A 23,917-nucleotide genomic window follows, 5' to 3' on the forward strand; every position below is an offset into this window, starting at 1 on the left:
CAAGTCCTCCCTGGGCCAGGCCGGCAGCTGGAACGCGCCGCCTGCTTGCGCACAGGGACTTTCTAAATATGTATTTTTAGCCCAGAAGACGTTTTTGTTTTTCTTGTTGGAGGTAAGGAGGGGCCAGTTACAGATTCTACTGGCCCCCTCCTCACTTTAAATTTTCCAACTCGCTGCGTCTGGTGCTTCCAGCCTGGAAAAGCCTCCCACAGCGGGCCCTGACCTGCGGGCGCTCCTCTCTCTCTGCCCCAGGGTGCCGCTCTCCTACACCAACAGCTGCGGCCAGGGCCGCGGTGCCCGTGCCGGCAAGAGGCAAGAGAGGCGGCTCTTGGGGCTGCCCTTTCCGCACCGGTACCCGCTTGGGCCCCACAGGCCTCAGGCCAAAATAGTAGGAGTTTCTGCCTACTGAGGTGTCCGGACAGACGCTAATTACCAAACAGGCCACCTCTCCGAACCTTTGTCTCTGCACCTGCTGTTAAAGGCCAATGGATCCAAAGGACAGAGACGCTAAACCTTCTTCTGTCTACCCTCCCGCTTTCCCCAGTGCGAGTGGTTTGGGCTGAAACAACGACTGGCAGCAGCTTGTCTCCCACTGTGTCCCAGTGCCCAGAGCAGAGGCTGGTTTCATTTGTACCATTCCAGAAGGGGAGAGGACCCCCTGGACCTCCGACTTTAGCGTCCTGTGGCCGTCTGATCTCTAGGATGAATCCAACTCCAGAGCAGTTTAGGTTGGAGCTGATCACAGTAGTTACCCAAAATCTCTGAAGAACTTGATAAAATTATAAATTCAGGCCTCATTTTCACCCCCACCTTTACCAGAAATTCTGATTCAGCAGGTCAGGTCAGAGAAATGAAGGCTTCAGCTTCCAAAACTCCCTCCCCCCCCCCCCCCCCCCCCACCGCTTGGTGTTCAGGAACCACTGCCTGAGGCCACACACACCTAGGGCATGCAGCCGATTCCTCAGTCTGGGCTCTCTCTCAACCACCGCTGTGAAACACTGGACCCTGGGGATGAGGATGGCTTTATCAAGGATGGGGGAGGGGAGGGCAAGGCCTGCATGAATCAGAGTCTCCACAGGGAGAGAACTGGCCACATCATGGATCAGTCCTACATCTCGATTTAACCGGGCAATGCAAGGACTCAAAGCAAACCCAGAAGATGTTATTTATTTACACACAGGTTGCAAAGCCCAAGCCAGTGCTTACAGTGAATTTAGCTAGAGGGAAAATAATTCATAGCCCATGATTTGAAGGTAGTGACAAGAAGATCTGTTGGGGGGTGGGGAGATATCAACAATAAACAGGGAATCTGGTAGAGAAAATTTCCCAAACATTCACCCCTCTTCAATTCTTTGAGGCAACTCAGTACACTAAATTCCAAAGTGTCTTCATGTAATCTACAGCGGATGAGGACCATTTCCTCCTAAGTCAGTGAAAATGTCACATTTGAGAGAGTTTGGCTCCCCCTTCTACCCACCCTTATCCCTGGCAGAAAGGGAAGAAAACATCGAGCTGGGGAGTGAGTGGGAGAGTTTGGGGGCTAGAAATGGAGAAAGGGACTTTAAGACAACTGAATCCTTAATGACTGGAGGAGGAGGGGCCTAACTGCTTTTAGGGGGGAGGGGCAGATAATAGCTGCATACTGCAGTTTGCCACGGGTGCTGGTAAGTGGCTTCTCCAAGATCTTCCTTAATGATGGAGTACTCAGACAAGCGGGCAGTTTTCCGAATCGTACAGACCATTAAAAAACAAAACTAACAACAAACACCCACATTACTTTTGCCTATAATACCTTTTTATTAATACTTTCTTGCACACAACTCATCATGAACAACCAAGCCCAGCCTGATGCATCCCTGTGACCAGATGGAGTGTTTCAAAACATCATTCCTTACTGTAGAACGAAATCATCATGGCAAACAAGAACTAGACTTAAGGAGACCTGCAGATTTTTCTGTAAGAAGTGGGGTCATTCGCTGTTCACTTGTTTGCTGCTCCAACAGCTGACAGGATTTGAAACAAACAGGTTTTTTATTTACTCGGGGGCAGAGTTTTCAACTTTTATTGTAAGTCACCTACGGAAGAGCCCCCCCCCAAAATCATTCTAAACCAAAGTGGTGGTTAATAGCTCCTTCCTGAAAAGATGGAAGCCCATGGCCACTGAGGCCAGTGCCTGGTTGGCTTCTACCCAAAGTGGGTTGTGGTTGCCTTGAGCTGACCTGTTTGCCTTTAGGATAAGGCAGAAACGCAGGAACAGAAAAATGCGTGTTTGTTGCTTTTATTTTTAAAGACGAACATGCATCCCAAGTCTGTAACTAGAATTTGGCGGAGAAGAAAGCTGGTGCGGTTTTAAGGGGAGAAAGTGGCCGCCGGGCCGCCTGACCATCGCCTTTGCTTTGCAAATCTGGTTTTCATATTCTCGCTCAGTAATTACCCAAAGCCATAACTGTCTCTGAAATTATTCATTAAAGTCATTTTCAGGGATTCTCACAGGATGACTCTTTTACGTTTATGATCTTCTGAGAGCAATGACATCAGCCTCTGTCTCCTTTCCGCTTTTAATTAATGTGCTAGTTAGAGGAGAGGGGCCGTTGTTGTGTCCGTGGGGAGGGGGGCGGGCCGGGGGGGGGGTGGATTTGCTGGCCGTTCTGCTCCCGGCGCGGTCAGCTGAGCTCCGGCGCGCAGACATCCTTTGATTAAGGAGGGTATTTCGGGGAGTGCAGGCTGTGCAGAAGATCACGTCTGTGCCCTGTGGTGCTGTCAGCAGTGACAGATCCCAGATGGGGCCGCTACTGTATGGCAGATTGAGTTTCTCAGCAGAAAACTCACCCTCCCTCCTAAACGTCTTCAAAAACCTTCTCCAGATACTACAGGTCGCTTCGTGTGAAACTGAAAAAGTCCATCAGCAAAGTCAGTTTTGCGTGCTTGTGTATGTCAGCCCCCCACCCCCACCCCTTTTCCTTCCTCTTCTGTTTTCTCTGCACTTCCTCCTCCTCCGAGCATCTTCGACACGCTAGGCTACCCGGCTGCTAGGAGCGCAGATCTGGTGGGCCTGGCGGTTCCTGTTCGCACGACCCACGGCGCCGCGCGGTCGACACAGCACCGAGGGGCCCCGAAGGCAATCCGGTGGGTAGAGGCACGGCGTCTGGGACGTGGGGGCAACGTGGAGCACTCCAGGCAGCTGGGGTGCGCCGCAAGGCCGGACACTCCCTGTGGGGAAGGGATGGGGGAGAGGATTGACTCTAAGGCGGAAGCAGAGAGTACCAGCTCTTGGCTCCTGCCTCCCCGTCCTTGTTTTCCACAGCGGAGCGCCGTCCCACCAGCCTGGGCAATTTCGAGGGGCAGCGTCGAGCCTAAGAACGGGGGGGTGGGCGGGGGGGGGGTGGCGCTGTCTGCAGGGATCGCGAGGCGGTGTGAAGGCCAGGTACAGGAGCCGTCGGGGCCCAGCCGGATCCGGGATGGGGAGAAGAGGGACATGAAAGTCTTGGCTGCGACCCCAGCCGGGAAACTGGACTAGGGCATCTCCAAGGTGAGAGGGGGCGCAGGGAGACCTGGGATTCTAAGTAATAAACATCTGCCCAATTGAGACTTGCCAGTCTGGGTCTGGAGGTTCGCATCCCTGGGCCCACACTGGGTTGGAAACTAAGTTGCAGAAACAGTTGGACTTATTATAAGCCTTTATTTAAAAAATAAACAAATGCCGCGTGTCCCTGCTTCCTCGAAGGCGGCAGAGAGTCCTCCTCTCCTCCCTACCCTTCCCAAGGATTCCTAGGCCGGCTCCCGGGAGCAGTAGTGGTCGGGAAAGCCGGGATGAAAGGCGGAGAGGAAGGGCGCACGACACTCTGATTCTGCTCTAAATGTCTAGATCCTACCCATTCATACCCCCACGGTATGGGGTATGGAATTTGGCGTGTTCCCATGGGCCTGGGCCGGGAGGGGGGCGAAAAAGAGAAAAGGCAGTAAGGACAAAAACCTAGAGACTTTGGCTTTAATGTAAACGTAAGCAATTTTTTTCCGGTTCAAAATACCCATGCAGCCGCCTCCACCTACTCCCACACCCCCTCCAAGTGAGGGCAGTTTGGAGAGCCTCCATTCGGTTTACAAAAGAGCCTCTAGGGAACCCAGAGAGAGAAGCTAAAAATACCGCAGACGCGAGGCCCAAGTCCGGGAGGAGGTAGCCGCCTCCCCCAGCCCTACCCTGCCCAGGAGGGGACCGGCTGTCAGGTCCCCTTCTTTGAGCCAAGGGCCAGAGCCGGGCTTGGCTGGGCGCCCTCCCTGCAGCCGCCCGGCCAGTTTCGCCTGGTCTTTGCGCCCTGAGCAGGGTATTTTGTAGCCATGCGGGTTGCTCTTAGAGAAGGATTCCAGTCCAATCGCCAGTAAAAATGAGATGTTACACTTTCTGACGCTTTCCATTCCGCCTCCTCTGCAGACTCAGTTTTCAAGACTCACTTTTAAAAAGAAAAGAGGTGAGACCAGTGGATCCCGCTTTACGTCAACAATAATCCGGTCACGCGAGTATTGTCCCCCAATTTGTATAATGATCTATATGGAGGCAAGCAGTTGTTTCCAGTTTGGGGACACAAGCTAATTTGGGAGAAACCTGTGAACTGTTGCAGCCCTCTTCGGAAATAATAATAATAATTAAAAAAATCTAGCAGTTATTTCCCCCACAGTTCCCCCTAGGTTATCAGGTAAAACCACAAAACTCTTTATATAAAAGCAAAACACACACTAAATTTCAAAACTCCCGCTCGCCCCCTTTATAAGGCAGCTTTTATTTTCACGGCCCACGCTGGATGAAAGTGGTTTATTTTGATTTTTTCCCCCCTTGTACCCACACGCCTTGTAAAAAGTTCCTGCGCACTGGCCCGGCCCCCCTCTGATGACCGCAGGGCCTTGCTTCCAGACTGCAGCCCCCCGCCACTTGGTTTTTAAGTCCTCGCCTGGAGCCGAGGTGTAATTGTGACCCCGCCCGAGCAGCGAGCCTCCCGGGGGGACGTTTGGCCCGGCCTGCGTTGGGGCCGGGACCTCCCAAGTGGCGGACCTGGGAGCCCAGAGCTGCGCGGTACTCTCCCTCCCTGCCTCCTCCCTCACTCCCTCCCCTGCGGATTTTGCTGGTTTTCTCCCCGGCTCAACAGCTCTCCTGCGCTACAGCGCAGAACGTCTCTTTCCCATTGCTTTTCTGGTTTTGTCTCGCCCGATTCCTCTCTGGCACCTTTTTACCGCTCTCTCCGTCGCCTTCACGCTGAAATCCCAGGCCCAGAGAAGCAAAGCGAGGCTTTGTTGGAATCTGGGGGAGCGAACTAGGAGCCTCTGGCCCCTGGGCGCCGCGGCGGAGTCGCAACAGGGCGCGCTTCTGCGTAACGTCAGCGCGCTGGGTAATTTACCTTCCCCGGGCGTCTGTCAATATGAGTAATTTCCAGCGGGGTCAAAATGCCTTTCTCCGGCAGTCCATCTTGGAGCGCTCTCTTACGCAGCAGACCGGGTTAGTTGTTTTGTTTCCAGCCCCAGGAATAAATACTCCTGGGGGCGTCCCTGCCGGGGCAGCCGGAGAGGAGTAGCGGAATATACACGGTGTCAGAGGCAGTTTTGCTTGAACTACGAATTGTGATTAGGTCTAAACGACAGCGACCTGCTTGCTCTTTAGTTCACATTACCTAACTCGTCCTTGATACCAATGCTTTCTTTAGAAACAGGAAATCAAAAAAAAGAGCAATAATTAATTGTTGCAGTTTTTCTCTGTCGCGTGTAGATCCCATAGAAACATCGTCTCCGCATTTCGGGGTGTGATTTAAACGTAGAGTACGCGCGTGTGTCTTGCTGATCTGGCCTAAACAGACAATATATCATCCGGGTGGTGTTTTACAATAATTTCGAAACTTCTACAGCCTTCTAGGTGTGAAATCAGTGCCGTGGATTTAAGTATTCCCTGGGACTCGATACAGGCTAATGATGCTGGTTGCATAACTCCGACTCACTCTTGAGAAATGTGCTGGAAGAATCCAACGTGGCTAGCTAAGCTGAGGCAGGGCAAATCCCAGTCTGCAACGTTCTCTCCTGACTACAACAGGGGCCGCAGACGAGGCGAGCCCTCGCCTTTGAGAGCACGGAGTCGCATCTCTTGGATGTTGGGGAGGTAAACTTTTCCAGTCCAGGAATGGGGTCTAGCGGGAACCGAAAGTCGTCAGACAACCTCTTTCCCTGCCACCTAGGCTCAGGTACTGAGGCCCCAACTAAAAATCTTCCACGAGTTAAATTTGTAATGAACTTCTGAAAACCACGTTTCTCTCCCCCGTCCCACTTCTTGTGGTCTTTAGGCAAGCAAGTACTTGGACTTGGGGCAATTAGGCGCTCCGGTGGAACCCAAAAGAAATGTAAGAACTAAAAACAACGAAGCAGAAGCCCTAGGAAGCCTCACGGAGGATGGTTTCTACTCGCCGGTCCCTGAACTCTGCTCTCCTCAGGGGTGGCATATCCCTCCGCCCCAAGACCCTACCTCCCAACCCCCCCCCCACCCACGCCCCGCCGCCGGACTCGCACGCGCGCGCGGCGCGCGCGCACACACACACGCACACACACCTCTTGCTCTCTCTTTCCTCTGTTGGTGCATTTATGACCTAATGAAAGTATATCCTTTAGGGAAAATTCTGTCTATAAAACGTGAAATATGAAGAACCAGTTTGCATATTTCCACTCCGGGCCAGGCCTGATCTTGAAGTTTTTTAGCATGAACACCTTGACTCCTTCTGCTGCTTCCATAATCACTATTATTTTCACTAAATGATAAGAATTGGTTCTAAGCGACCTGTGCCCATTCCACTATGGAAGGAAGAAATGTCTCCAGCCTGAAGATGTATCTTTATTTGGGTAAAGGCATGCCTTGGGGGGGGGGGAATTTTTTTTACTGCCTATCCCTTGTCATCTTTGGAAAGCCCTGGCACCATATGTTCCAACTTCTGGGAACAGCTGGGGAAACCAAGGGCTCTTTCAACTCCCTTCCCTTTCCTTCCTACCCCCTCCCCTTTCCCCAAATGCCACCTTTTGGGGTTTCACAAACATTGACCAGTTCTTTCTCCTGGTCCATCTTCTGAAATCTCTCTTGGTTTCTAATAAAAGAATACCTCCTTGGAAATCACGTAGTTAACCACCTGTTTTTGTGGGCAAAGGTGATCTGATTTTGTGTTTCAGGAGGATTTGTTTATCAACACAGGTGGGTAGAGCTAAGATTATTCCCTATTCGTTTTCTATATACCATACCTTGAAATAAGAGTTTTTAAAAGCCCCTTTTGTTTTGCAATTTGACCTTTGCCATGAGATTGGTTTCGGTTGTTTACTAGCAGGGGCTATGCAACAAGAAAAACCACAGGAGATGTAAACACTAATGTTAGCTGATGAACTGCCTCCCCCAGTAGGGTGGAGTGGTTTGTTTGAATATTGTTTAAAGAGCGTGGCAGTTTGGACTTCAAGTCTTTATGGCGTTCAAGGGCCATCTAAGGACCTGGGGGTGGATTGGGTTGGTTGTGTTAACATCACTAAAGGAATTTATACTCTCCTTTTTTTTTTTTTTTATTTAGCCTGAAAATATTGTTTCCTGCGTAGAATTTGCCTAATAAAAACTTTTGCACCTGGTTAAAGCCTAGGGAAAGGAGCAGACGTCCTAGGACAAGGTGTTTAGCCCACCTCAGAAGACTGTCAGGGTGTGCTTGGAGGGGGAGCCACCGAGGGCAGCCATTTCCAGGGAAGGATCTTGTCCTCTTCATCCAAGGGAGGCAAATTGTCCATTTTCAAGTGTCTATTAGGAAATTTCAGTCTTTTTTCGGTTGTGTTCTAGCTTAACCTTTGTACTTAGGACTGAGGGCTCAGCCAGTCCAACAAGTATGTGAAACCTGACTTAATGGGAGGAGCAAATAGCTTTAAACTGACAAATATTCTCATCTGGGAATAGGAGAGGAATATTTGAGGAGACGAGTACTGTGCATGTTGCTCACCTAAAGTTTTATACTTCTGCATACATCTGCACAAAATATTATTTTCTAGTCCTATTTCAAGCTTGTGACCCATGAAGCAAAACAGCAAGTTTATTGCATGTTTTTCTAGATCTCCTCTAGGTCCTCCTCCCTAATATGTGATATTATGTCTACATATATTTAGCATCTGGCATCTCTCATATATGTCCTGATCAGGTTAATTTTTAAGGACTATGCAGTACATTCTCATGGCTCAAAAATATACCAAAAGGCACATGTGAATAGTCTTACTGTCAATATCTGTCCAGGTGCTTCTCCCATTGTACATTTCTTGCATATCTTTCCTGAGCTCCCCAATCCATAGAAAAGCAAATAGGAATCTAATCTCTATGGATCTAGAATGATGCAAGTTACTACATGTGTATCCGTTTTGCTGATCTGGAGGGCTTGAGATGGGTGGGGTGGGGAGAGATCCCTGGAAGCTTTGAAGAACTTTGTGTTGTTAAGTTTATTTACTTATTTCGAGAGAGGGAGACGGGGCACACCCGGAGTGGCAGAGAGAGAGGGAGAGAGAATTCCAAGCAGGTCCCTCACTGTGAGCATGACGTGGGGCTGGAACACAAGAGCTGTGAGATCACAGCCTGAGCCGAAATGCAAAGAGTCAGGCACTTAACCGACTGAGCCACCCAGGCGCCCCTAGAAGCTTTGAAGAACTTTAAAGAGGCTCGAACCGAATACAATCTGGCCAGGGTGTAAGATGCCTCCTGATTGTAATTAAAAGTATCTGGGAAGGAAAAGACGGGGCACATGCAGAACAAACGATTTCTAAAGCTCCAAACTGGGTTGTTTTTTCTCTGTGGCTGAGTCCAAAGAATAAAGAAACAGGAAAGAAGGGAAGGAAGAAAAGCAAGCAGAAATAGTGAGGTTATAACATTCTAGAGTTGTGGGGATATGGCTCCTCATCGCTGGAGGAAAACACATCGGAACATGAATTGGAAAGGACTAAATTGTTACGCGTCAGATAAGTAATGAATTCCTTCCCCCTATAAGAGAGGTTTTGCCATGTTCTAGCCTGTAGATATTTTGTATGGATTATAACTAATGGGGAAAGGGACTGGGACGGGCACACATATTATAAAACAACAGATACATGTTGCAGTGTAATAAGTAAGCAGATGCAGACTTGAGAGACCCCAGGCATTTTGTCCTTTACAATTCAACAAGAGACGATGATAAAGCCAGAGGTGATCGCTCCCAATACAGAGCAGAGAGATATATATCAGTGCAGTGCTCAGACAGCCTAAGAGGTCTTGCTGGCTGGCAGTGACTGACCTTGACCGTGCTCTATCAAGGAGTCAGATGTGGATGGAGTAAAAAGGACACCCTTTGTAGGAAAAGTACCATGCGTGGGGCCCCCTGCCAGGGATGGAGCCAGTTCTGCTATCTAGGATGTTCTGTGACTTTTTGGTACCTGGCCAGAATTGTGGTTGCTAAATTGGCTCAAGCCTACGTGCTCCTCCTCACCAAGCCTTCCATTATCCTTGTAAATGGGGTTGGAAGCCTCTTCAGTTTTTTGATAGTCATTACAGTGTGTGTGTGTGTGTGTGTGTGTGTGTGTGTGTTCAGAGAGAGTGTGGTTAAGTGTATAAATGCTAAAAATTTCTTTCACTTTGGGCTTCCCCTGCCTTCTCTCTCTCTCTCTCTCTCTCTCTCTCTCTCTCTCTCTCTCTCTCTCTCGTAATGAAACCAGATGCGGTAATAACAAAAAAGCTCACTACTGATTTTCTTTATCTTCTTTGAACAAATTCTTGCCTGTCCCTTGCAGGGACCCACTGCCAGGTTTTACTCTTAGTGACCATGGTTAACTTTCAGGGGGTTGGCTTTCAGATCACCCACTATGTTCAGCTGATGCCCTGGCAGGACCAAAGGGCATTGGTAGGTGAAAAGGACCCCAAACCCTTTGCCCCCTGAAGTCCTGGAGCCGTTCATCAGGCTGCAAGCCAAAGGCCCACATAACTCTAATTAATGTGTGCATATGTTGGCCAGCCTCTTGGCTGGTTTTATGGGGTTTCACTGGCGTGCTTGAATTGGCAGGGTCAGATGAGGATTGAGGTTCCTAATGAATCATGTGACCACAAGTGGACTTAGACGTTGGCTGTGTTCAGGAGACCTATCCTTGGTGTTCTCTTTCTGTGCTCAGAGGGAAAAGCTGGTTTGGGAGGAAGCAGCCAAAGAGGGTACCGTCACAAGTTTAAAATGTCCCTTTCGTCTGCACCTTGTCACAGAACCTTCCTGGAATGTACATATGTGTATATCGTCAATAGTTCAGAAGTAAGAAGAAACGCTGTGTCTGAAAAGTATTGAATTTAAGAGTACAAATCGGCCTTTAGAATTTATCTCTCCTAAGCATTTCTTTCCAGATGAGTAGACTTGGGCTCAAAGATGCTCCTGGTACCTAGCCAGCCTGTGCCCCTAATTGGTGAAACTGGGAGTGGTGAGAGCCTCTCCTCTGGTTTGGTAGTTATTTCCAGGGATCTCTTCTTTAAGATAAAGGCATAAATAAGGAAGAGGCTGCGTTCGGAAAAGTTTTAAGGGAAAAAAAAAAAATGATGCAGAGGGCCAGGCAAGAGCAGAGGTAGCCAGAGAAATGACAGTCTGGGGGATGGGTTACTTGAGCAGGCCTATCTCCATCATTTCCTGAAAGTCTTTACTCCACTCCAAGACAACTGTTAAAGGCTGATGTTTTCACAGCACAGATACTTTTCGTACGTGTGTGTGTTTAAACCAGTCCAGGAAAATAGATCCTTTTCTCTTGGGGAAAGGGAATGGTGTTTTCAAAAGGGAAGCAGCTCTCATCAAAAGCCCTCGTGGATCTGGTGACAACACGGACACGCGCTTCGCCTGGAGCCTGGAAACTGTCAGGCGGCGGAGGTGGGGGTGGGGGACGACTCGCATTGCGAGGTCCCAAGGTGAGCGGGCGGGGGTTGGGGTGGGGTGTGTGTAGGGGGGGGATAGTTCTACGCTGTACCGGGGAGAGCGCGGCCCCAGGCCTTCTCCAGTGCCTTTCTGGAGCTCCGGGCTGGCCGCGTCCCGGGACCCGACAGAGGCGGTGGCTCGGCTAGGGAAGTAGCGCCGATTCGCAGGGAATCGCAGAGGGAGGAAGGTGGGTAGATCGCTGCGACGACAAAGATGAAATGGGGGAGAAGAGGGCGCGGGAGTGGAGGGACTGAGTAGTCACGAAGCAGGGCTTCCGGATCTCTACCGGGAGACAGTCCACGCGAAGGGCAGCCCCATCCGCTGTGGGGCCCATAGTGTCTGGGCTGGATGTGCCCCTGTGTGTGTGTGTGGTGGGGAACCACCGAGGTGGCTCTGAGTTTTGCACAATTTCACGCTTTAAAAAAGGATGGGTTTTATAAAAAAAAAAAAAAAATTCTTTTGGCGTGAGTGTCGGTGGGATCTGAGGCTGAAGGCTCTCCAGCCTTCGGCTGTGTTTTCTTTCGCCCCGGAAACAGAACTGGACAAAATAGAAAATCAGCCAGGGAAACTAAACAACAGCTTCTTCCCCCCCCCCCCCCACAACGCCATCCCACAACATAGCTGGGGAGCAGTATTCTGGCTTCAGCGCTCAGGTTCGAAATCCGAATAAATGGAGCCAGATCTTGGATTACACCCCGGGGACAGCACTTTAATGTAAATGTAAAATATGCTTGTAATAATCACTTGTGAGCCCTGAAGCCGCTCTAGAATCTCTGTTTAATTATGGGGGCAAGCGAAGAGAATTACCAGCTAATTAAACCCAATCCTATTTGTAATTCTCCCTCCGCTGCTGCCGACTTTAAAATGCGAAGTTGCTTTTTCAACGTGCTTGCATATGAATTTTTTAACGCACGTGAAGACTAAAGGAGAACAAGGGGACAAGGAGCGGGGGAGAAGGAAAGAAGACAGCCGCAGGCTGCTGGGCCCGAGTCAAGGCGGTGTCACGATGAATCTGCCCGGGCGGGCGGGCCTCGCTCTCTCGGCGCTCCTGCCCGCGCGAAGTCTGGCGACGGATGAAGCCATTTCCTCTCTCCGCAGAGGTTTCGACCTCCCCTTTCCTGCTAGTGGAGCTTCTCTCGGCTCACGGACGTCGCCTCGGGGAAGGACAGGGGCGCGGAGAAGGCGCCGCGCCCGGAGTCTGTGCGCCCCGCCGCTGCGGCCGGCCCGGGAGCCGGTTCCGGCTGACGCAAGGGAGCGGCGCGGGGAGGAAGTGAGCTCACTGGGGAAGGCAGGAAAAGAAAGGCGGTTTGGCCGGCCGCCGCCAGGCCCGAGGCGCAGGGCAGGGGTGCGCGGGGCCCGGGGGAGGAGCTGAGAGCTCCGGTCGTGCCGCCGGCGCGGGTCGAGGAGGTCGGGGGCCGAGGCTGGCTTGGCCGCGTGCTGGGGCCGCAGGCATCGACTCCACCTCGGGCCGCGCGTTCCGCCCTTCCCGCTCCCGGGAGGAGGAGCGCGGGGCTCGACTCCGGAGGTTCGGGGGGCAGAAACCTGAGGCTGGAGACTTGCGAGGGCTTTTTTTCAGGCTGACGAGGTCCCCAAGTCCCGGTGCTTCCCCGTTCTCCCGCCGCGCGAGCGTTTGCTTGTCTGTCCTGCCCCCCGCCCCCCCCCCCCCCCCCACCTACCCTCCTCTCTCATCGGTGCCCCTCTCAAAATCAGGTCCTGGAACTTTGATTTACGATTAGAACGATGAATGATGTGCATGAGAAAACCAGGGTGACCGCGGCCACCGATTCTGGAATAGGCCTTAGTACTGGGGAATTGGAATTATATGCTGGGGTCTGTTTCCAAACCTGGTACTATCTGCGGCCAATTGCACCCGTCGCCCAACTGCCCCGGTGCAGTCTGGTCTGCGGAAATGTTCTCAAAAGGGAGGCGGGCTATCTCTCCCGACCCCAAGCGTTTCCAGACTAGCAATGCGCCCCACAAATGCAGTGGTACCTGTCCCAGAGGGAGGCATTCGCACTTCGGCCTCCCGGGCTGTGAGTGCTACTCCAGCCAGACGGCCCCGAGCGCAGAGGCGTCACTTGGTAGCAGAGTTCACGTCTGGAAAACACCTGGACGACGGTCCAGAGCCCGGTTCGGGGCGAGTTGGGGTGGGGGTTGAGAGGTAGTTCTACGTTGTACCAGGGAGACCCTGGTCCCAGGCCTTCTCTAGTGCTGTCCTTGGAGGCCCCGCTCCCGTCCCAGGGGAAGTCGCTTGGGCACCAACCTAGCCTGGGGGCGCGGCCTGGGGTCTGGCTCGCCCTGTTGCCGTTCAGTGGTTCGGGAGGCCTGGAATTTGGGATTGCCGAGGCCTGGGAGGTGGGAGAGTCTAAACCCCTGTGTGCGCCAGGATGGGGGATTATTGTCAGACGGCGAGGAGGAGTCCTTGTCTTCCGGACGTAGTGTAGGGATGCTTGTCGGGTTTGTGCGCTCTCGATCTGGAATTGGAGAAATTTCCATCAACGAGGACCTTTCCATTTCACCCCCACTCCCACCTCCTGCAGAAAGCACTCGCATTCTTCTTGTCATTTTTACTCAGTGGATTGATAGGTTGTTTCATAAAATTAATTTAAAAATTAGTAAGAAGTCCGTCTTTATCGGTGCATTCGTAGGGAGGTGGTGAATTTCCGAGAAGCTGCCAGGGGTCTGCCGCCTCAGCCAGGCAGGGAGAGCCAATAAGGCGTTGCCTAGGTTTCTCCCCGATGCTGCCAGCTTGACTCTCGACACACCTTCCGCCTTTTGTAGACTCTGCACACCACCCCGCTCCTCGGGTCCTTAATCTCTTGTCCACAAGTTCCCCCAGTGGTCTCAGGCCAGTGGCAGCGCCTCCTGGCGCTGCACGTGAGGCAGCAGGGACTCTGAGCCTTCCAGGCGGGGCAGTGGAGGGGCCTCGCTCCCTGCTTTGGAAACTCTCCATTTTCCCACACTATTTCACATTCATATTCCTTTTCACACCCTGTTAGGCAGTAATAGCACTGAACCTGCTAAATACTTCCATGCACCAAGCCAGCCCTCCGGGCGACAGCTCCAGATCATCCGCCTTCTCCTAGTGATAGGAATGAATATTGCTCTCTCATCCTGAAGGGCAGTTTGCTTCTTCTCTTCCTTCCTAGATCTACCTCCAAACGTTAGTAAGGTGGTGCCCACGGCGGTTGCCGCTGACTGGGGCCCTCAGGTGTGGTGGGGCGGTTGTGGGGGAAAAAATAAGATTTGGGGACTGTTTTGGCTTTTGGTAATTGTATAGGCTTAGGGGGGCGGGTTTTTAAAAAAAAAAAAAAAAAACAAGGCCTGCCTGTAGCCCTTAAGCAAGGAGGAGGGCCTGGCTTAGGTAGTAGGCACCACCTCCTTGCCTTTGCTCCTGGACAAGCATTTGGGCATCAAGGGATTCAGAGACAGCAGAGCCTAGGGCTCCCCACGTTCGTTCCTCCTCTAGCAGCCACTTGGCAGCCCTGAGAATCCCAGGCTGCTCTGTAAATCTGGGTAAGGGGTGGGCGCTGGGTAGGAGGAATTAGAGCCCAGCGCCCGGTGGGGCATAATGAGTGTGCCTGCTCTGGAGGAGAGGACAAGGCAGCAAGGCTGGCCTGGGGAAGCCCCCGCTCTCTGCACCAAGAGTTGCTTGCCCTTTGGCTGTCAAATGAACTCAGAGTTACTCACGTCCAACCTATGGCAGGAGCTTTTCAGAGTCTGATTACTGCAGACTGGGCCCCCTTTTGGTGCACGAGGCCCTCCCCTAGGCTTGGGCCTGGGCTCCTAGTTGCTATGGGGATGGCGGGGAGGGAGGGAGGAGCTGAGAGTCCACCACCACAGCAGAACTCAGGCCGGTGGCCAAGGGGCTCAATCTAAGTCAGGGAAGTTATGGGTGGTCCTCTGCTGCTCTTCCAGGACCTGGCCTGGGTTCTTCCATCAAGAAAACAGGAGTAGGGGTGCCCGACCGGTTCAGTCCATAGAGCAAGCAACTCTTGATCTCAAGGTGGGGAGTTCGATCCACACCTTGGGTGTACAGCTTACTTAACTTAAAAAAAAAAAAATTTTTTTTTAAAGAAGTAATAAAATCTGCCTGCCCCTACTTCCAGAACATGAGAGAAAGAACTACTATTAGTGAGAGCCTATTAAGGGTCCAGCATTTTATAGGCTGTACATTGCTCGATCTTGACAAACCGTAAGAGGAGTATTTCCAAACCTTGTGTGCCTGCAAGGACACTGAGGTGCAGAGAGGAGGGACCTGATCAGAGCCATAGGTCTGTGCATCCAAACAAATTTTAGGGATCCTTACTACCATCCTCTTGCTTCTAGCAACGTCCTGAGAGTTGATGACACACTGATAGGTCCTGCAGCCTGGGCTAGGTCTCTGGTTGACCTTGAAGAGAGAGATGAGCTGCTTTCCATGTGTCTCTAATATATATTCCTGGAGAGTGATGGAAGTGGTGGGAAATTGGTTCTAAGGACTTGAAGCCTTGGACACCATTTTAAGCTGCAGCACCATTGTACCTATTCCCCCAAAATATTCATGAGAAGGTCAGTTGCCAGGAATCTCTTACTCAGCCAGAAGAGTCCAAAGTCTACCCCACACTTTTCTTTCCCCATCACACCAGGGTTGAGAAGATTTAAACTCAGATTCACTGGACCTGAGTTTCTGTTCATGCCACGAGAGCATCTGAACTGAGCCCAAATACTCCCCTTCAGCCTGGGGCTTTGAAGCCCGGGGAGACCTAGGAAGGAATTAACATGGTCCTAAACTTCCAAGTGCCGCCTCGGACCTTTCTCCACCTGTCAGGGCCAGGCTTTGTCCAGCGAGCAGAAAAGACCACTTGCCCCTAAATTGGGGGGGAGGACTGAGTGTGGGCTCTGGAAACCCATGGTTCAACTCCTAGCAGTGAAACCCTGGGGGTTCCACCACCCAAACATTTTTATTGGCACCCCTACTTCCCAGAACTTGTTCAGTAGTTGCTTCTTGGTGTCATGGACTTCCTTTTCATCCACAGAGAGGCTGTCTGGTGACTGCTCGCCTACACTCGAGAAAATGCCTTAGAGTTTGAATTTGAGGCATTTGCAGAAGGAAAGAGGGGACAGACAGAACAGGTAAAGCCAAAAAGCAAGGAGGGAGGGTGTAGAGGTCTGTGTGTGGCTGGGGGCAGGGGAGCAATTGTGATTTGAGACTCGCTTAGGGAAATTTTTGTTTCCTCTCCTACACAGGCACAGTCCTAGCCCAGATGCTTTCCATTGTCTTTTTACTTCCCCATTTTCCTTGTCCTTTAGTCTCCTGTTGCTGGGCCCAGGTGAGGAGAATTAGGGAGCCAGATGCCCACATTCTTCTCTTTTGGTCAGTACAGCTGCATGGGGCACAGACTCCAGGTGGGTGTTCAGGATGAATTATTTTAAAGAGTCCCTAAAGCTATACTCACCCTTGTGGAGCCCCCTGTTCCCCTTGGGCATGGAAGGGAAATTCAGGGGTATCAGGTGCATTTCCTCATTTTCTGGCTATTCTAAGACCTCTGGGCCCTAACTGCCCCTGGAGCACTGTTCCAAACCTGGAGGCGGCTAAATGAATGATCATTTAATATAATTAAAAAAAAAAACAACCCATCAGGGTATATTAACTCACTTTATAGTCCTTGTGGTGGGAGAGGGAGAGACTATGGTGATTTCCTAAATGCCAGCTAGTTAAGTCCCTCTACCTCCTCCCTCTGGAGTTAAGAAAGCCTCCCTGCATCCATGTATTTCTCCTCTATCGTAGTTTGCTACATTTTTTACTGCTGCTCATGGCTGGCGGCACCACACTTGACCTTAGGAATGCCAAGTGGAAGAGCCTGACGATGAGACTGAGACTAGGTCGCCAATCGGAACTGAACTTGGTTTTTCCTCCTCCAACCAGAATGGCATGACTCAGGTGTAAAATCTCCTCTCCTCTCAGAGACTCTGGCGGTCCGGAAAGTATAAAAGGAAAAAACAAAATCAGTAAATTCAAGAGAGAAATGAAAAGAGCAAGAAAACTGTAGGAAGAGAGGGAAAGAAAAAGGAAAAGACTTGTACACAAAATTGGAAGGGTGTTTGGAACCCCGCCTCAATTTCTAACAACTGAAGCTAAGGCTTGTTGGTCTCCACTGGGTTCCTCCACTGGTCTCTCCAACCCAATTCCCTTGTTCAGGATCTGTGGGGTTCTTTGCCTGGGAAAGGCACATTCACATGGTCTGGTCTACGGCAGGGCTTTACCTACTGGCGGTGGGTAGGGAAAGGTGGTGGTGGCAGCAGAGAGGGAGGTGAGAAGAGCCCTGGGAGGTGTGGCCACGTCAGGTGGAGGCCCTTCCCCCACCCATACGGAGGGGCCCAGCATCCACCACCCCAGGGGAGCCTCTGGGCTCCAGGCCATCCTGGGTGACTTAAGCCAGAGTGATCTTATTACAGCCATTAGTGACCAGAATGATTTCTTATGCCGAGAGCAAAAAGAAATGGATCCAAATGAGAAAACCGGGACAGCTTGGGTTCTGCAAGATGGCTGCGAGCTGGGGATTGCACCGATGATAAAGCCCATAGCTGCTTCTTTGGCATCCACTCCATGTCAGGCAAAGTCGAGCGCACAGGTAGGCTCTGAGCTTCAGAGTTTGTAGTTGTGCAGGGCTGGAAGGCACTTATGGGTAACAATTAGACTATAATGTGCTTATGGGTTGGCAGAAAATGGGAGACATTCCTGGCGTACTTAAGAAGACTTACTATTCCCACTTCCTTCCCAGCGGTAGGTTTAAGGTAAGTCTCTCCTTTGCTGATGATGACCAACCTTGCCCCCAGAATCCATCAGGAGTTTGGACACATCCACAGCTCCCGGAGAAGATCCCGCTTGACCTCCCTGTCAGAGGAAAAGTGCTTAGTGCATTTCTGAGGTCAGGTATACCTGGGTTGGGTCTTAGCTTCTAGACTGGGGCTGGCATCTTGGCCTCAGAGTTTATTTCTGCCTTTGCAAAACTGGGACATTTGCCCAATAAGGGGTTTGGAAGTGCCGTTCCTAGCCCTGATGGTCCCCATCATAGTGCATTTGTTTATTCATCTTTAGAGAAAAGATGCAGTTTCTTTCTAGAAGCTCTAGAAATGTGACAAAACTTCCAGCTCCCCTTCCCACGGTGAGGTATGGTTGCTGGGTTGATCACCTCCCTCCCCCCACCGGTTACTAGCAGCTCTGCAAAATTCCAAACCCTGACCTCTGCATCTCACCAGTGCAAGTTTGAGAACTTGCCCCCATGTACGTTCTCTGACCCTAGTTGGCAAGGTTTGATTTCTGCATTCTTGCTATTGCTCTTCACTTACTTCTATTACCCCCTCCAGCTGCCACTTCAGGGAAGCCCACATTCTACGGACCCAAAGGATGGTCCCTCAAACAGGCCAGAACCTGTGCAAATATCCAGACCTGTGATGCCCATGGAGCACGGCCTCCTACTCACCTGTCTGTGGGCCAGTCCGCACATGCATGACTAGGCGTTCTGGGAGTGGGAGGATGTGAGGACTAGCTGGCCACAGGGACTGAGAGGTGACACCTGCTTGATCCTTTGCTAGGATCTGGGACTCTCTCAATGCACAATGCTTTCCAGGGAGTCTTGAAGAGCTAGCTGGGCTCCCTTTGCATTTTTTTTTTCCACTAAAGAAAGTAAACATCTTGCATGTGTTTCCATAGTGGTTAGGCACTGATTATGGGAGACCGCCTTGCAGAAACTTGGCTGTTGTGGCCTGAGGACACTGGGACTGAGTAAAGCACTTGGGACTTTACGTAGGGAAAAAAAAAAAAAAAACTTTAGTTTGCACCATCTGGGTAGGGTCTGGAACAAACAGTTTGGGTGCCAGAAATGGGGGACACCTGGATTCCCCATCGCAAAAAGGGGCGCCTCTATGTCACCTTGCAGGTGAAAACTGAGGAGGCAACGGATCAGTGAGACCTGGACTGCTCCTGTCCAACCTGAGCAGCTGCCATCAGTCAGGACCCCTTCGAGGGCGTGCATTCAGCCAGCACCGCCATTCAACGCGGACCCAGAAAAATCTCTCAAACTCGCAGACTTGGAGAGAGAGGAAGGTAGCCAGGCAACAGAATTGCGGAAAACATCCTCTAGGTCACATGAACTTTATTGTAGATCAGGAAGTTATCTAACAGCTGCCAAAACTCTTTCTGACTCCAAATGTTGACTGTTTCTCACACCTCACCATTGGGTATGGAGTCTGCTGCCTTGGGGGTTATTCAGACTTCCCATTCCTTCTCAGACTCCATCTACCCCCACCTGCCTGGTTGCATTTGGAGATGATTTCCTTTTTTCCATTCATGAGACCATGTGGCTTCCACACTTACCTGGGCTGGCAGTTTCTCTACTCACCCTGCAAATCTCTTGAGGAGGAAAAGCCCGGTTGAGGAAGGGTCAGAAAAAGGAAGCCAAGCCCGGAAGTGCAAGCATACATTATCATATTCTTCTCAGGGTGCCTTTAGTTCATTCCAGAAAAAAAGTGCAGCACAGTAATTTTAATGGACGACCTCCCTTTCTTCCACTAATTCCCAGTCCTGAGCAAGGTTCACGAGCAAGAACCTAGTCTTCTGTGGCCTTGAATGCCCCAAAGGGTCTGGTGGCGATATTGAGCACACAGTGGGAGCTGAGACAATAGATCCTGGTTGACAAAACGGACGCTTCAAAGGAAAAGGGGCAATTATTTGAGAGCAAATGTAAGCAAAGGCGCACGCGCACACACACGTGCGTGTATTCCGTGCCTTTTCAATTAATTCCAGGCTCATATATGAGACTACCTCGAGGATCTCCCATTTCTCAGCCCAGCGCCCCAACACAAGCTGATTCCTCCTGGATAACAGGCACCTTGGCGTCGAGGGAGCCCGCGCCAGCTGACATTTGCAGACATTCGTTACTTCTGCCTCGTAGTGCTCCTTTCTTCACCCTCGACGGTCCAGAGCTGAGCTCACAAGACTGAGGCAGGCCCAGTCCAGATGACCAGGAGCAGAGACCCTTCCTGGGCCAAAGCACAGAAAGGTCATCTCAGCGAATTTACTCGGGGTAAAGGGGCGACTTGGGCCGTGTCCGAGTACCTGCGATCACGGGTGGGACCAGGATGCTGAAGCTGTGCTCTTGTGCCCCCCCCCCCCGCCCGCCCCACCCTTCTCGAATCTCTGGGTCAGCGGGGTGTAGATGTTGACATGCTTGAGCCCTGGGGCCTGACTACGGCTACTTAGAGGGGCCCTACTGTCACCCACCCAAGTGTAGTCATAGACCACGGTCATCGCCGTGCTCCGTTGGCGCTAATCTTCTCCTCGGCTATTTGTGATGTTCTGTAAGCGCAGAAACCAGCCGCGTGGTGAGCACCCCGGAAGCGCTTGCCGAGACCCGGAAGCAGCGGGGCCTCGCCCGCCGCTCCTCTGGCTCGAGAGCCCTCCACGACCCGCCCACCTTGGAGGTACCCCAGTTCGGGAAGCATCGCTCGCGCGAGAGCGGGTCCCGGGTTCGCGCCACGATCCTGCCCCGTGGTAGAGAGTTTCCGGTCTATGGGTCTGTCGCTTACGGCGGGGCCCAGGCCTCCCCGTTCCCCGAGTGGATTTAGGTCCCCCGTTAAGGTCCCCGTTGTGTCCGGCCGTGGGTCGAGGGAGGCACAGAGAAGGAGTAATTTACAATCAGCCCGTGAGTGACTGATCAGCTCCCCAGAGATCGGAGTGTAAATATACTAGGGATCTTCGGTTGGGATTCACAATTCTGCAAGTAATAAAATGCCCACCCCTCCAATTTCCCGCCCTGTTGGCCTCTCCCCAGCGAGCCACCGTGGGCGCGAACCCGGGGAGTGCGGGAGGCCCCCGGGCGCACCCCGCAGCTCGCGGAGGAGCCGGGCTCGCGGGCGCCGGGCGGGCCCCGTGACCTGCCGTCGTAAGAATGCTTCAGATCCAACCTGGGCTCGTTTCGTGACGCAGGAAACATCTGGGGAGTTTGCGCCGGGCGTTTGGGAAAGTACTTACTTCCGAACTTGGCGCGAAGGTGTTCTAGGATACAGACAAACGCGGGCCTGAACGGGGGATGGGGCCCGGGACGGGTTGGCAACCCGGGCGGCAGTCGGGGTGCACACGGGGGAGCTAACTGGTGGCGAGCACTTGGGTGAAGGACGAATTAAACACTTAGAGCCGGGTCCGCTCGTTCGGGCCTCATTGTTTTAATGTCTGTAGTACTTAGGCACAGTTTGAGAAAGAATAATGTCTTTACTTTCAGAAAAAACATCAAAGACCAGGGCCTGCTCAATATGGAGCACATATGGTAGTCTCCGAAGGCCTTGCCTGCCAAAACATGTTTCTCAGTATTTTTCGCCTTTCCTTTTTCGATTCCACCCCCCCCCCACATCCTTTTTTTTTTTTTTTTCTCCCCAAATGGGAGGGAGCCACGGGCTCGGGTTACTTGGGACGTCTAGCGTTCACAGGAGCAGTTGGCCGCTGCCCGAGGCGATCAATGAGGCCTTTCAGGAACTGAATGTAGCCCAGGACGGGAACCTTGAAGATGGGCCGGCTGAAGAAGCCAGGCTGGGGAGGCCGTGATTTGCCCAGGACCCAGAGCCAGCTGTGGCAGAGTGATGCATTGTCAGATTCAGAGGCTATAGGTCACTTTTGGCATTATACCTGAAAAGCACGTTTTCCTGTTACTGCTTCCTTAATTGGTCAGGTTACACTGGTTGAATCCCCAGGCCTTAGTACATGGGGCACTTAAATATTTACCGAATGAATTTTGAATGAACTAAGTGAAGACAATAGCCTGCAAACCACTCTTAGACCCTAGTCTAGACAAGACTTAGGTGCAAAGTTTCTCTGCATTAACTGCTACTATTCTTGTGTAGACCACTATCCCTGGTTTTAAAATTATTTAGCAGAGAGAGGCAGGGGGCAGTGGCTAAAAGTTGGGGCAGTTTGCTTGGGGAATTTCTCCAGATGACATCTCAGAATGTCAGCGTTCATTAAAATGATCTAACTCAACTTCTGAATTTCTCTGAAGATGAACTGAGACCCAGAAAGGTCAAGTTATTTGCTCAGGGCACACAGCTGGGATGGAACAGGGGAAGTGCCCTCTTTCCCATGCCTAGTGCCCACAGGGCTCACTACCCCCACATTACCCTCAGTGGAAGGACAAGCTGGATAATTTCCTCTTTTAGCTTCTCCCATTAAATGGATCCCTATCATCACCTCTGAAAAATGATATTCTCCTTCAGCGAATTTACATGTAGCGTTAATATTAAAAGGAGGGGTAAATTCTTAGAGCCCCCATTTAAAAGAAGCAGCATGCTGTCGCCAGAACTTGCAGCTTTTTCTAATACAGTATTAATGATGGTGGGGGAAGGAAACACACTACACATGGACCTGATTACACATGAATCTTATCACATCATCCGGTGTTCTGATGACTTACATGACTCATACAGAGACCAGTAGGCAAATTACCTGACATGTAGTTCGAAAATCTGTACTTTGGACCTGGCTTTGTCATCAACCTGCTGCATATCTTGACCGATTTCGCTGGATCTATTTCTCTCCCTCATGTATATACAACGTACACGCACACACACATATATGCATATATATGTATATATGTACACACATGTGTGTATTATGTGTAGACAATATATAACAATATACACACATCTATTGATTTTTAATCTAGGTGGTCTGTTCATAAATCCAATTTCTGTTCTTACATTCTCTGATGCTATCACGTGTCAACATACAGTGAACCCCTTACCCGTACCAGATGGAAAAGCAACAGAGGATAGAACGCTGTTTATTCTTGTGTTAGGACTGAGTGAATGCTAACCTTGCAGAATGCTTTAGAGACGCTCCTGCCCCTTCCTTCATCCTGGAGCCCAGAGTGCTGATTTCCCCAGATTGCACAGCTGGAGAGCCCGGGGTAGCTTCTTAGTCGGGGCGCCTTACTCCCTGAAGACAGTTAACTTCAAATATGGGGGTCCACCAGTCTCCATGACCGGTTTAGCTGAGTATGGATCAACTCGCTAGGATACTTCCTCCTACCACTCCATCATCCACATTCCTCACCCCATGTTCTCATTCAAACCAAGAATAATTTAGCCAAAATATAATAGTCTTGGGTTCAGAAGGGCAAATTTAAAGCAAAACTGGAAGTCAGTACCATTTTACTTGGGCGGTGCTCCTTTAAATATATCAGCTCTGTTGCATGGGACTTTGAGCCTTCAAGGGCCATTGGGACAAGGTGATGGTTCCTCTAATGAGGAGTATAGCAGCTAGTCTTACTTGTGTTTAGAGTTTGAATCCAACATAAGACAAAAACTCGAGTCAACTTTAATAACGAGGCAAAATAATAATTAGAGTAAAGCCAGTGTTCAGAATTCTATGCAACTGATCCTTTCCTGTCACATGACAAACTCCCAAATTATCAATGTTGGGCGTGCGTGGAGAGGCTAACAAATTACCCACCATTAAGTATAAGACAAAGCTGCTCTTGCTTGCTTTCGAGGAGCACCTTCTCAATGTGAGACAATGACTTGGGCAGCTGTCTGCCACACTGAAAATGAAGTCTAGGGCACTTTCTCCCTCCTCCCTGCCTGGCCCTGGTTGACCTGGACTAGGCTGATCCTGCCTAGTTGGAATCCAGAGTGTCTCAAGGAACAGTTGTGATCTGTTTTCCCTGTGTGTGGAGTGGAACAGGTGGTTTTCAAGGCACCGAAACAGCCTTTTCTTCTATCACCTTCATGCTGGGGGACCTTGATGACGTAGGGGCCAAAAGAACCCCACAGGGCACCACGTTTGAGGAATCTCCCTTCGCAAAGGCTTAAGCAGGTGGGAATAGGCTGTCCAACCCAGACAGCCAATCCAGGATGTTGTCCTAGGCATGCAGAGAAAGGATGGAACTGAAAATTCCGCCAACTGGAGCTAGATCTGTTGCCTCTTGTGTATAGTAGAAAGT

General features: G+C 51.1%; 1 long non-coding RNA gene across 1 annotated transcript; it reads right to left on the minus strand.

The window, feature by feature from the left end:
- Nucleotides 1-1,773: 1,773 nt before the first annotated feature.
- On the minus strand, nucleotides 1,774-6,071 carry LOC109498893. Its single transcript, XR_002155903.3, has 2 exons — nucleotides 5,216-6,071; nucleotides 1,774-3,210 (listed from the first exon to the last, which is right to left on the minus strand). It is a non-coding gene; the product is annotated as an uncharacterized LOC109498893 (long non-coding RNA).
- Nucleotides 6,072-23,917: the final 17,846 nt, after the last annotated feature.

The sequence above is a fragment of the Felis catus genome, chromosome B1 (genome assembly GCF_018350175.1).
Source record: "Felis catus isolate Fca126 chromosome B1, F.catus_Fca126_mat1.0, whole genome shotgun sequence".
Classification (NCBI taxonomy): domain Eukaryota; kingdom Metazoa; phylum Chordata; class Mammalia; order Carnivora; family Felidae; genus Felis; species Felis catus.